This window comes from Dinoponera quadriceps, unplaced genomic scaffold (genome assembly GCF_001313825.1).
Source record: "Dinoponera quadriceps isolate SergipeBrazil2010 unplaced genomic scaffold, ASM131382v1 scaffold1252, whole genome shotgun sequence".
Classification (NCBI taxonomy): Eukaryota; Metazoa; Arthropoda; class Insecta; order Hymenoptera; family Formicidae; genus Dinoponera; species Dinoponera quadriceps.
Genome location: NW_014555363.1, coordinates 1,281,568 through 1,294,754, shown reverse-complemented (window position 1 = coordinate 1,294,754; position 13,187 = coordinate 1,281,568).

Sequence of the window (13,187 nt, the reverse complement as noted above, 5' to 3'; positions counted from 1 at the left end):
TATAAAAACATAATTTAATATCAAATATTTTGATTGCAAATATTGTTGTTTCACCAGAATGTTGTTTGATAAAAAAAACAGTATTATTTTAAGGAAATATATAATATTTGGTTCAAAAACAATGTTTCATTATATATTAAATATTGTTCCACTGAAACATAGAATCTTTAATATTTTTCTAACATAGCGTTATTTCTTCCATCAAGTCAAAACTAAAAGTCTTCTAAGAAGATTATAATATTCTTGCTTGTATATGAGAATATCTATTCTTGATTTAAGACTAATTCTTTTCTGTTTAAGAAAGTCTGATTCATCTGTCGTAGAGTCAATCGCAGGCTCACATCGTTCGTTTTTTAGACCTGAAAATCTTTTCTAAAACTACACTGCAGGTCGATCGAATTTTTGACCTGTCCCGTGAGCGTATCGTAGGAATTCAACGTAAATATCTGCTCCGTCCGACGACGAATCTATCACGGAGCTCGTCATAAGTGTCAAAGACAGCGGTTCAGCGGTATCCTGTACAAAATGTGAGGTATAGGGAGCGCGGTGGATCTTCTTTTTAGTTTTCCGGGGATGTTACAGATAAGGTAACCGGAGACTGAAGGTAAGAAAAGCGAAGAAGGGAAGGGGGTGCATGGTCGCGTTTCCTGCGACCATAAATTAGTGTGTGAAGTTTTTGCCGCGCCGCCATAGCCGTGCACGGATGCAATGCGCTTCGCAAGTCACATCCATCATCGCGATTTCGCGAGTCATGCGACCGCGGGTGGGTTGTCTTCTGGCGAGAGCGGTCGGCGAAGAATGGCGTCATTATCAGAAACGTCGACGCGTTCGTGGCGCGATTCGCCAATTATCGCCGTTAAAAATGAAGACTTCGAGGAAAGCAGGCAGCGCGGCGGCGAGAAAGAATGCTCGAGATGTCAGTTATTAACAATAACCGAATTTCACCGGCCGCTGCGATCGGCGAATTCCGGGCGCGCCTTTAAATCCACGAGCGACGACCAGTTTGACTTATCGCGCTTCGTCGAAAGCACCTCTCGTACTCGCCGAGTCGATATCGTACGTCCCGATTATCCCCCTCGCTTCGCATTGTTACAACTTTACTTTTTTCTACGTAACGCACCGGGCGCGATTAGCGTACTGAGGAAGGAAAAGGAAAAGGAAAAAAGAAGCCGAAGAGGAGGAGCACAGACGGCTCTCTCCTCAATGAAAGGGTTGAAGGGGGATCCCCCACGTGCTCGGTGCGCGGAGAACGAAAGATCTCGATCCGGCTTTGTGCCGACGACTCACCGGAGGGACGGGGTGCAACGTCGTCCCCGTGTGCGAGTCTGTATACGCGGGGGTGCACGTTTACGCGCGCGCAGACATGCTTGCACATTCGGTCGAACAAAGTGCCTGTCCGATGCGCCTTATTGTCATACGCCGACTCGGACGACGGGTGGGGGGAGGCCGGGCCGCCGTGTAATAATAATTAAAGTTACGTGCGCACACACAATCATAGTAATGGCCGCCGACCGACCGACCGACCGCTCGTCCGCTGCTGCGGCCAGAAACGAAAGAGGATATCCAACCCGACACAGCCCAGCGCCGTCACACTCGAGTGCGCGAACTCCCGCTAAAGACTAAAAGAGAGACGGGATTCGGGGTGGTGAGCTGGTTCGCGGGGGTGAGAGTGAGAGAGAGAAAGAGAGGGAAAGAGAGAGCGGGAAAAAAGAGCGCGTCTCTCCTGGAAATATTCTAATAAGCAAAATTTTCGCTTTTGTATTTAAGAAAAGGGAAAGAAGTGGTGCCGAGCGCAGTCGTACGCACGCGGGGTAAAGGGCGCGAGGGTTGTGCGACGGGCGATGTGGGAGCGGGAGGGGAGAAATGAGAGGAAGAAATGGGGGGAGGGGGGGTAGATGATAAGGAAAGAATGAAAGCACCGAAGCAACCCTACCGTATACTCTCTGGTAGTCGCAATGGTGGTGTGGGCGGTGGTGGTGGCGATGCCGGTTTTCAAGGGGTTAGAGTGACTCGAAGGAGAATGGGTACGTAGGGAGAGAGCAGTACAGAGTCGCGAGGAGGCAGCGGAAGAAGCAGAAGAAGCAGAAGAAGAAGAAGACGACGACAACGAAGAAGAAGAAGAAGACGGACGGACCGACGGACCGACGGACGGACGAGGAGGGAAGGAGAGGGTCGAGCTGGTCGTATTGTCTCAGCGGGGTGGTTGCCCGCGGGAGCGCGGATCGAGGGGACATCGCGCGGAGAGAGAAGAAGGAGACCGTTGGGGGATGGCGGATGTCAGAGGATGAGAGGCGGCGCGAGAGAGAGAGAGAGAGAGAGAGCGGTAGGGAAGAGGGCGACGCGGGAGGACGCAGCGGTGGTTGAAGGAACGAAGCGCGGCTGCGGAAGAAGAAGCGGAGAGGCAGAAGAAGAAGGAGAAAAGAAGAGGGCGAAGAACAAGGAAGTTGAGACGCGTGAGGAAAGGGAGAGAGAAAGAGACGTAGGGACGCGAAGGGGGTAAGACGCTGCATGAAGGGTTGGAAATGTAGATAGAATTTCTTCATTTCGCGTCCTTCGCCTCTCCTCGCTCCTCCGCCCGCCCGCCCGCCGACCGCCACCGCGAGTCTCCCTCCTCCCCCTCCTCCTCCTCCTCCATTCCGCGTCGTCTTTTCCTCTACCACCCTCCGCCTCCCTTCTCTTCTTTCCGCGCCGTCCTCTGCCCACACCCCATATACCCACACCCCCGAACACCCTCGCCTTTACCCCCGACGTTCCCCTCTCATTTCACCCATCCCCGCCATTCTTTCTCTTAAGACTCCGTGGCAGAGGAATCGTTAAAATCTGGCCGTACCCTCGGTGTACCCACCCCACCACCCTTTGCCACCCTTTGCCACCCTTTCGCCACCCACCGGCACCATCGCCCGCCACCCGGCCGCGCGAGTCCTCCTACTCTTGCTTTCTCGTTCTCTCTCCCTCTGCCTGCCGTTGGAGCTACCACCCTCCGCCTCCTCCTCCGTCCCCGCATCCTTACAGTCACTAACCCTTGAATGCCGCTCACTCACTACTTACTTTCGCGGCTGGTTGCGAGGAGTAGCTCGGAAGGGTGGGGGAAGAGGGCACGGGCCACCATAGGTATCTGCGAGGAGTAACGTTCGACTATTAATCAGAGGGATGTATATGCCGGGTCGGCGTGGGGCGCGTTCGCCGAACGCGTCGTCCCGAAACTACCCGCGTACACTCGTCTCGTCGATTAGAGTTCCTTATCAATCTCTCCTTCGATCGGTTTCTTTGCGGGGACGCGTAACCGTTCACGATGACCCGAGCCACTAGGCATTACATCGTTTCGCGACATCTGAAAATAAATCTAAACCACCCCCTTAAGATATTCAATTAACCCTCATTTATTATCATCAAATTTTCGCGACATAATTGACACGAGATTGATTACACGCTAATGAGAGAAGATGGCCGGCATGTGTCAAGTAGCATTTCTCAAAAAGAGAGGAGGGATGATTCTTCCAGGTGGCGAAATCACGACAACCCGTGATCCGGCGATTAAACAAATCGACATCGCATTGGCGCTCTGGTCGCGTATTATATAAATAATTTTATTGTTGAGAGAATCGTGGGGTGGAAGTTTCGAGGCGTATAAGTGGTATCGAGAGATACTGCGCGAAGGAGACGGGACAAGCGTGAGTATCGATAGCAGCTGCGATAGTTCTGAAAAGTTTAGGAGCACTTTATACACGACCTAGAACGCTTCAATATTTACATTAGCCGTGTATTAATAGCTCAAGAGAAACAATCCAAGTGGATCAATCGGATTTATATTGCGCTGCTGGCGATTAATAAATAACGTCTCTTAATTATCTTCGTTACCTTTCGACACGTTCTCTCCTCCTTTCCGAACACAGCTCGATTTCACAGTAGACGTTATTGTCATTAATCAGATAGCAATTATGCTATCTTTACAGGATCACGAAGTATCGCGATTAGGCTCGCAATGTTCGCGTTCAAAAACCCTAGGATTTGATCCGATTCATTTCATAACCGAATTGCGGGCTCGAGACATCACGGATGACACTGAAAATTATTCGATTTTCCGGTATCCGTTTCATTGGCCGAATTTTCCTTGAACGCTGCTAATTAATCGCGCGCAGATTGTCGTTGTCGATCGTCGTTGTCGCGGAACCGCGATTTATCGCGGTTACGCATATTACACGCTCAAAAATCCTAACTTCTCGCCGCTAAACCGATCAGGATGAACTTGGCGGCTACGAAGTGCACGAGTTTAGGGTCAAAGACGATCACGTCGCCGGCTCCTCGCCCGCCCTCCCTTACGCCGCTGATCTCCAGGCAGGCCTGGCAGGGGAGTAGTTCCGGCAAGAGTTTTCGAGCGACGTTCAAGGGTTATTGTTTCGGGTACTACGGATTTGCATTATTTCCTCCGACCGGTCTCATTGTTCGTTCATTTTTGAATGTTGCATTCTCAGTCACGAATTCGTCCTCCTTGCGTATCGCGATGCATTTGTGCAGGCGTAATTAGCGATGCGATCGAGTGCCGCGCTTTTCAGCTCCTAACTTATTCAACGTTTCTCATTCTACCCCTCTCTCCCTCTCTCTCTCCCTCTCTCTCTGTCTTTCTGCCTCTCTTCTCTCTCTCTTCTCTCGCGAGGACGAACGCGTCACGACGCGAGGTATATATAGGGCTGTGCCAGACCTACCCAAAAGTATCTTAAAGGCAGATTCGCCGGCGAATATTCAGTCGACGCGCGGTCGGACTAGTTTCGAGAGGCATCTTCAAAAATTGTACGCGCCTGGTCCTCGGCACGAATTATTCATTACGCGACGCCTGGTAGAAATATTTAATTAAAAACCAAACGCATTCGATTGTGAACACCTGAGATTATATGTGAGAATATATCCAATATATGTTCGTGCTTTCTATACACATACACCTCGTATTTCGTATATACGTGCATTTTTCCACGCAAACCCCCCGCCGGGTAGTCGCGTCGCTGCTACTATTACTTGACTCGCTCGCGCTCAATTTTCCAGACGCGCCTGATGTCATTAACGCGAGAAATTTAATGCTCGTTTTGCGATGCGCATTTATTATTACTCGATACGAACTTACCTCGCGGAGAACGCGCGTTCTCCCTTTATATCTTAACAATGTTAGCCCTCATAGCCCCAAGGGTCAATAAGGGATGGATGCCCACGGTTATAAATTCTTGCCATATTAAGTGAATATATTCTCATCGTCGAAACTTTTAATTATCGCTGACGTCGACGAGCTAAATTTCGAAATATCTTCGTACGTCACGAGTGACGTAAAGAGTGGGAAGATGAGGGAGGTGGGAAGGTGTGGGACAGAGAAAGAGAGAGAGAGAGAGATAGAGAAGGAAAGGAGCGAGAAGTATGTGTGTACTTTCTTTCCCCGACAACGTTCGGTTCGCATTAAAAAGTTCTGCTCCTGTGATTATTTTCCCGCGCACATTAGACGACGTCTAGAGATCAGGGGGAAGAAAAGGGATCGAGGGAACTTGTACGGGAGCCAAGGGAAGGGGGTGGTAAGGCGACCCTCCGCCTCGCGTGAAAAATATGTAAAGTATTGATTGCATTTTATAATTACTTGGGAGCCGGTCGTCTTAGCTACCCTATCCACTCTCGTGCCACCCTCGCTCGCCACCCTCTTCTCTGCGTTCTCGCACCCTCCGCGCGCTCCTATCGTGGGGTTTCTTCTTTCTCGTTTTCCATCTCGCTCTCTCTCTCTCCCTTTCTCTCTCTCTCTCTCTCTTCTCTTCTACTCTCGCACCCTGCTTCTCTCGCTCACGCCCCATCGCAACTGCGCCGTCATCTCCGTCGCACCCTCGCACGTTCTCCGTTTCCTCCGCCACACCGAACTTCTACGGACACGTGTGTGTGTGTGTGTGTGTGTGTGTATGCGATCGTCCCACCACCCCTGCGTGGGCTGGTGCGCACGTTCTCATGTGTTTACACTCGAGCGAGCAAGGAGATAGTCGTTCTCGCTTCCTATACGACGTGTACCGAATTAAGACGCCCCGCGATATGGGTCGATATTAAAAAAAAAAAAAAANAAAAAAAAAAAAAAAAAAAAAAAAAAGAAAAGATAGAAAATCGCATGTACGCATTTGCGATGACGGCGTGCAAATGGATCTGTCAAATGCGCACGTGAGAGGCGCTAGAGAGGAAATATTTTACTCCGATCGGACACGCGCTCGCTCGAAGTCGCGTCTCGATTGTACGCGCGATGACCGGCTTTCTCCCCGGAGACGTTCTTTGAGAAGGAGCGTGACATTCTTGCGATTTTTAGCTTCAGTTTAGAGAATCACTCGCGAGTCTGCGCCGAACGGCGTAAGTTTTATCGAGGAGCGGTCCTTGGAAGATAAAGTGAGGAGATGGACACTTCTTAAGAGTTTCGTTATCGAGGGTTGTTCCTTAGAGATTGAGATACACTCTCGAGCGCGCTTCAAACCCCGAGCGATATTTTGTATCCATCTTTTCCCCCTTTTTGGAACTTTCCTTTTAACTATCGAACGAATATCCATTGGCCGGCGATCGCGCGAATAGCGGAGCCGTTTTCGCGCAAGTTCAAATGAGACGAGATGTATTTTCTGACGCGCGCGTTCTGATCCGACTTTCAGCTTTCTTTCCGCCCCTTCCCGATCATCCACGCATCCTCGTGCTCATCAGCTCGAGCGAAGACCTTCCGATGATCCTCATTGAACTTTATAATGGACGTATTGTTTACGGCGGCGGCTCTCCGAGGAGTTTGCGTGCGAGCGAGCAAGCGAGCGGCAGCGGAAGCGAGAGAGAGGCTGCTGCAAAGCAGCTCGAAAGATACAATTAAGATTTATCTAGGAGTGCAAAGCGGACTGATTAAAAGCCGGAGCGGTGCTTTGCGAACGCTTCATTAATAAACGCAGTTTTAGGAGGACAATGAGATAGCGGTGCTCTCCGTCATTTGATTAAAGCCCATTTGGGGAACTTTTTTCCGTCTCGAAAGTTTCCTCCAAAAAGGAAGGAGGGAGGGAGAGAAAAAAATCACTCGCGGAGTATCGCGTTGCGTCCGTCGCGCATCGCGAATTATGCGCGCGCACAGCCTTTCGAATTATTATTACCACCGAAACGGCTCGAATCAGATTGCCGCTTCCAAATGATCGAATTATCGAATCGCCGCTGAAACAGTAACACCGGCTCGATCTCAATCTCGCGTGAGAGGCGATTGAATAAAATAACTCCCGCAAGGCGAATTAAATACGAGCCAATAGGAGGCGGCTATCGACGCGGATTATCGCGGGAGCGGAAAAATCTCAGCTGGAAATCCCCGATTAATACGACGCGCGAAGAGCACTAATGAACATTACAACGGATAAGCGACATTCGTCGTCGTGGCAAATCCTCCTGCATAAATATTCGAACATCTGGGCCGGCACGTGTTATCAAGCCCGGCGGTCCTTCTCACCACCCCCCTCCCCCTCTTCCAGTTCGATTACCCCTGGTGGATGGGCGGACAACGTGCGGCATCGATTGTCGCGTTATACGCGCGCGGTACTCGCTCTCTCTCTCTCTCATATTTTAAATATGCAAATTCACGACGTCGGTTCAATTAAGCTCCCGCATCGAATAAACAGCGCGATAGCGCGCTTTAATTAACACACATTTTATTAATGCGCGGCCAAGTGAAAGGCCAATTGAGCGTTACCACGCGTGTTGGGAACTGGTTACGCGCATACCGTTGTGCCGAGTGATTCCGAACCGTACGTGGCGTCACCGATTACGGTTCGATCGATACGCAATTGCGAAGTAATCGCGGGCTCGCGTCATCGTATATCGAGGGGGACGATGAAACCGCGTGCGCGAACGGCGGCTCCCCCGAGTGTGCTTCTCCTTAATCGATGTACAATCGGAATTAGCGCTGTGCCGCACACAGGGACTTTTCTAATTACACGTTATTAATTTTCCCCAGTTTTCGCATCCCCCTCCCGCCCGTGATATTTTCACAGAGGCGCTTTTAATTGTGTGTAATTACTCTGCGATTCGAGGAGAGTCGCGGCCGATTGTTCCCGCTCCGCGCGGTGACGATTTTTATCGCCGCGTTTTACACGGTATGTCAGACAAAGCGCCTCTCTCGCTCTCTCCCTCCCTCCCTCTCCGCTGCGGTAGGATTCGGCGACGCGTTTCGCCTCTCGCGCGACCTCGCTTGCTCCAGCTCGCGTAATAATTCGTCGCTTCTCTCCGGGATTTAAGACGAATGAGTCTTACGTCTACGCGCGAGCTGCTCTCGCAGGGAGCGGAATATCGGAAAGGTAAGGAAAACGAGGGAAGAAGCGGCGGCGGAGGGGGCGTCGGGGGGATGGCGGGGCGGCGCGGGGGACGGCGGTTGAGAGTCGCCGGGGGGTGAGAGTCGCAAGGGGGGCCTTGTAAGAGGGTAGCGGGAGGAGGACCGACGCGGGGGGACGAAGAGGGCGACGGAGGCGGAAGGAAAGGGTAGGCAAGGAGGGCCACTGTTTTTACCAACCAGCCTGCGACTGCCGCGTACTCATTTACTCTCGGTGAACCAACACGAGCGCGACTTCGCACACATACACGCATATATATACGCATTTCGCGCGAGTGCGCGCGAGGCCACGTCGTACGTGTGAGCGCGGTGCTCGAACACGCTCGTCTCTCTCTCTCTCTCTCTCTCTCTCTATGGAGAGATGAACGCACTCGTTCGTGCGGCGTGTGCCACCGTGAAAGGGTGTACGTGTGTATGTATATTCATAGAAGAGGAACGGAAGACGAAACGAGTGCGCCCGCTAGGACGAGTCAGATGAAAGTGGAAAAGGGACGAGGCGGTTAAACACGAGGAAGAGACAGACTCGAGGAGCGCGGATTCGCGCGAGCGTCGAATATATCGATGCTTTTTCGCACGCCGGCGAATTAACGTCGTTCCGCGAGGCTTCCGCGGCTGTTACCCGGGGGATAGTCGAAGGCGGAAACGCGCGCTAACGCTCGTGAAAGCGTCTCTCTTCCCATCTTCCGGCGCTGACGTAGTTTCCGAAAAGGACGGCGAACAATAATAATTATTTTTGGGTCCGAGATGCGAAATTCATCACTTCGATGTCACATTACTAGCCGTGAATGCCCACGCGAACTCGTTTTTATCTCGGAACCCTGCAACTCGAGCGCGCTCAGTTTTATCCCGGAACGTCGGGGGACTATTAGCGACCTCATTAGCGTGCACGAACGCATGTCAATTATATATACGTTCCTAGGTTGTCGTGGCGTTCTTCCGGACCGTCTCGAGTGAGAAGAGAAGAGGGAGAGAGAGAGAGAGAGAGACCCACGCCAATTACGAAAACGATCAATATCCCGCACGCCACTTTATACGATTCCGCGCGACGATTGTGCAATCTTGCAGCGCGATCGCGCATATCGGTGTCGATTATTAATTACTCAGCGCGAATGCCATCATAGGTTGGGCAATGTCCCCGTGAGTGCACGGTGCGCACACTTGCGCGCGTTCCGAGCGTGCGTAAGCAACGCGCGAGCGGTATATACGCGGTAATCACGCATACGAGTTCTCTGTACGCGCGCGCGCACACACATACACACACGCGGGCAGCATACACACCCAAACACGCGCGCGTATACTCGCACATACACACCGACGCGCACGAACTTTGCAGCCTACTCATACCATCGCTCGACGATGGTACACGGGGGGTTGAGAAACTTGAGGTGCGGGTGGTAGGTAGCGAGAACGCACGTAAGGGTTTTCTCGGTTTCTTACAGCGAAGGAGTGGGAGTTTGGCGGAGGTTGGAGCGGAGGGTGGCCGGGAAGGGGGTCGCGCGGGGGTGAGGAGGTGACGGGGGGAGAGGACGAAAGGGAAGCTCGGGGTTGGGGTAGAGCAGCTCTGCCTAGAAGTTGCGCCCAGCATTTTAATCGATTTCATTTGCGCGCATGTGAGCGAGCGAGCGAGCGAGCCGAGCCGTGGAAAGAGAGAAAGAGTGGAAGATGGGGGTGAGGGTGGGTAGGTAGGATAGAGAGACAGACAGAGGCAATGAGAGCGCGCGTAGGTGGGACGAGGAGCCCGGCGTCGAGGAGAGCGAGAACGAGCGAGTGAAGGAAACCGTAAGGACGAGTTGATGCGTGCGAGGGAGACGAAAGAAATAGCGCGAAAGAGACGGGGCCCGTCGACGTAAAGGAGAAGAGAGGAAGAGAGTGAGAGAGAGAGAGAGAGAAAGGGGTGGAAAGAAGCGGAAGAGAGATAGAGACGGAAAGAGAGAAAGAGGGAGAGAGAAACGAGAGAGCGCGCGCTCCTCCGGTGTATAAACCTTTCTTTGTTTTGCTTTGCTTGCGTCATTAGGGGTTGGGGATGGATGAGGCGAAAGAGCGGGGGAAGGCCCCCCCGACGGGAGAGGGCGTGGTTCTTCTGCAATCTACATATAGGCATCCCGTGCAGACGACCTTAGTACCACACACGAACGTATGTATGTATGTTTGTGGGCATACACGTGTGTTTCCTGTACGTGCACTCGACCCTGGTGCACCACCCCCGTTCCCTACTGTCGTCGTCATCCTCCTCGTCGTCGTCGTGCCTCTACTTATAATTCGCATGATGGGCCGACACACGCTCGAGTTAAAACTTCGCGATGTGTCTTCCGTCGTTGAGATCCGCGCGCGTCCACCACCCCGCGCCGCCCCGCTCGGGCCACCCCTGCTCTGTCGTTTCCTCGTCGTGTACGAGCGGGCGTACGAGCGAGGGGCGGCTTTATATCCGCCTTCCGCTCGTCGAAAGAGACTGCGAAAATACGTCGGCGGATAATACCGCCGAGGATCGACACGCTCGGGGAGATTCTGTGTCAAGTTTCAAGCGCGGAGGATTCAGGGAGGCCGTTAAAGATCGCCGGCACGTGGTGGTGGTGGTGGCGGGAAATCGCGCGTCGAGATAAAACCTGCCCGGTCGGGGTATCGAAAGTACAGTCAGTACAGTCGGCGAGACTTTAATCGTCGTCGCGATTTGAAGGTGAATCATTCCGAGCGGCAAGCTTAGCCGTGTGGGGGTCGAGACGGAACGATCAAACTTGATCCTCTCTGGAAAATTGTTTCTGAATATCGAAAACGATCGAACTCGTATTTTTGCTAGACGACGTATCGCCTTGGAACATCGCAGCTCCCCAATGTAATCAGACGTCGCTGCGGAAACGACTAACTTTGTCGGAAGGTTTTATGTCGCGGACACGGAGGGGACGTTTCGCGTATTCGCGCGCATAGAATTCGCGTGTTCTTAATGCATAATTGTTTGATTACGCCAGGCATGAGGAAGTTAAGCGCCGCCGTAACATCCATTAAATTATCGATAAAAGCGCGCGGCCGAGTTGGATATAATTCGCGAGATAGATTTAGCGCTCGTGTCAAAACTTCGCGATGTGTTTCTCCTTCTTCGGTGTATCGTCCCTCGTTCCAGGCTGCAGCTGTACCGGTTCAACAACGCGCCGCTTCGCGGCGAAATGACAAGAGATACCTTCGAATAATCTTATTGTTGAGCGCGATCGACGCAAAATCTGCGCAGCTCTCGCTCGCGATCGCGGATGTTAATATCGAACGATTCGCATGTTGAGATGCGCTATTCGATCGCGCAATGGGGAGTTTTCGAGCGAAGTGGGATTTTTCGAGCCTCGCAACAAAAATCTTTGCAACACCAATTTATATCATTAAATTACTTAACTTATTATTACATCAATAATTAGAATACTATGTGGAATATTTTAATAAACTAATACAAATACGATATAAACCAATGCAATGAAACAAAACGAATATGAATAAATTAATAATCTGCACAGTGAAAAATTTGATGTTAAAAACGGTCTACTAAAATGTTAGTGTTATTTTAATGTGGGGAATATGTTAAGAAGTATACAAATATATGTTGCATTAACATAGTCACCTTATTAACATATTCACCTTATTAACATATTCACCTTATTAACATATTACTTTTTAATATATTCACCTTGCTAAAGTTGAACGAAAATTTCAATGGGCCGTTATTACTACAAAATTGTTTATTGCAATTAAAGATTGTTAGATTATCAGTTTATTCATATTTCATCGCTGATTTCAAGAGCGAATATAACGTTATTTATCGACAATGAAATGTTGACTGGGATTCTAAAAATATACTTTTTAAGATTACGAATGACCGAGTCACTTAACAGTGCTTTCTTCCCTCACCAAGTCCCACTTTCCGAATCGGCGAATCCGATGGAACAATCCTCGAGGTAAATTTTTCTCCCAGCAAAAACAATCCGATTTCTCACGCGTTGGCACGCATCCATCCATTAATTAATCCGCGAGGTTTAATTAATCCCGTCTGTTGACTTTTTCGCGCGAGGTGCGTCAGAATTTCGCGACGGAGTTTCGCGCCTCCCGACCCGCGGGGCGGGGGTGCGTGCGCCCTCTCTCACGCTCACCCTCCGTTAAGTGTATCAGCCTCTGCCATATGGAGCCACGCGTCCGCGTTCCGCGTCAAAAGGTACGCTCACGGAAACGCCGGGCCGTTTGAGATGGCATCATCATCTCTCGGATTCCAGTATCAGCGCCGAGATTACCCCTAGATAATTACACGCGAGTATATCGTCGCGTATACTCGCCATAAATCTCAAGTCGTAATTAGTCTCACGGCATAACGTGCCGGCGAGCGCGCGCCGCTACGTCGGAGCTAAAACTCCTCTCATCTCGCACTTGCACGCTTTCACACGCACCGCTGGCCGGCTGGTCGAACGCGTTTTTCACATCCGCCGGCGCGCATCATTAATCACCATTGTTGCTGGATTTTCGCAAAAATCGTGCGATTAATTTCGACCGGGAGCCCCTATTATCCTCCGTAGTTGTCAATCGCGGGCGCCTCGTCGAGCACCGCCACGAGGAGGAAGGCGGGGAGAGAGAAAGAGAGAGAGAAAGAGAGAGAGTGAGCAGTCGCATTCACACAACCTCCGCGATTTCCCAAGGGAGAAATAATAGAAAAAAAAAGAAAAGGAGACGCGAAAGAACGCATAACCGCGCGAGGGACGGAGTCAATGCTGCCGCGGCATTCGGTGGGTCGCGTAAAAATAAACGACGAGAGAAACGGAGAGACAGACTGAGCGAGAGGGAAAGAGGAGTGAGGGGGGGGGGGGGGGGGGGCCGGGGG